Source organism: Cyprinodon variegatus, unplaced genomic scaffold (genome assembly GCF_000732505.1).
Source record: "Cyprinodon variegatus isolate N-32 unplaced genomic scaffold, C_variegatus-1.0 Scaffold105, whole genome shotgun sequence".
Classification (NCBI taxonomy): domain Eukaryota; kingdom Metazoa; phylum Chordata; class Actinopteri; order Cyprinodontiformes; family Cyprinodontidae; genus Cyprinodon; species Cyprinodon variegatus.
The window spans coordinates 705,669-707,198 of record NW_015150558.1 but is presented as its reverse complement, the minus strand read 5'-3'; positions in this window follow the sequence as shown (position 1 = coordinate 707,198).

The window sequence follows — 1,530 nt, the reverse complement described above, 5'->3', positions numbered from 1 at the left end:
CTGGTTTTCCTTAGATAGAAAACTCTGTAAATTGCCTTGAGAACACATGAAGTGAATTGGAGCTATAGAAATAAGGTGAATTGAAATTGAATTAAGCAGACAAGTTCAGATCTAAAGAAACTCTAATAGCTTTAATTCGTTTCAAGAATTTATTCCTGTAAGAATCTTTGTGCGTATTAAAGTTTTAACAATCCTGTAAATCTGCTTCAGATTCCCCCCCCCACTGATTCATCATCTAAAAATCCCAGTTTTTGTCCTGGCTCCAGCTCCATCTGTGTTCTAAATAAAGATGCTTCCCTCTGGAACATCTTTTACTAAAAACAGAAAAGCAAACAATAAACTCTGAACAAAGTTTTAGTTTTCATCACTTCATATAAAACAGCTGTTTCTGGTCTCTGACATGTTTTTAGATGTTCCTCCTGCTGCCACGCTCTGGTTTACATTAACGGGTCACAGAGGGGCTTCTGCAGAACCGGAGCCGGTTCTGAATGATCTTCCTGGTCCTCAGCGGCCCCCCGAGGACCAGGATTTGGGTTTAAAGCAAACTAAAACATAAATAACATCTTTCAGGTTCCATCTTTGATTAAAGCTGCATTTTTTTTTCTAATTTTTTCTCTTTTTAGTCATTTGTTAGTCCGGAGCCTCTGAGGAAAAACCTCCAGTTATGTCCAAATGTTTGTTTTGTGATAAAAACGCTTCTGGTTCTGATTCTGTTCTCAGAGTTCAGATTGTTTTCTGATGACTGAATTACAAAAAGCTTAATTAGCTGAAGAATAAAGAACCAAAGAGTTATTCTTGCATTTTCAGGCCAGGATGATCAATGAACCTGATCACACTCTGAGTGAATCTGGCAAACATTCGGGTTAGAATCCCTCCTTGGATCCCACGATCAGACTAAAGAGGAACTGAAAACTTCATCTTCTCCTGTTTGAAAGAGGAACCTCTGCAGCTAAATGAGCCGCTGTCTGGGATTATCAGGGAGGGGTTGAGTCTCCACCAGTGCAGAGCTCCATCTCTGCCAGCAGTGAATCGTTAGCAGGTAAGTTAGCGTCAGCAAAGGACAGCTGCAATGGAGCAGACCCGTTTCATTTCTGCCTCATCAGCCAACATTAAGGCAAAGATAACAACATGGTGTATATTTCAGGTCTCAGGAAAACAATGGAGCTCTTCTTTTATTTCAGTGCAATATTGACCAACTGAGCAAACCTAATAGGTTGATCAAACCTTCATTCTTTCCCTTAAAACATCCTTTTTAAACAGCTGCTGCCACTGTTGTCCGTCATTATGGTGCGCGTTAACCAAGCCGCTCTGACCCACAATGAATCCTGGGAAACGGTGGACCACCAAGGATACTCTGCACTCCTCATTAACATAATCAAAATTGCTGCTTTTTAGGTTGCAGCTTTCAAAAACCAACAATGCAGCAACTGAGGCCCCGTCCACACGAAGTCAAAACGAACACGAAACGCTAATATTTTCCAGAACGTTTGTCGTAAAGACGGAGACGTAAAATAAATGTGATCGACCACA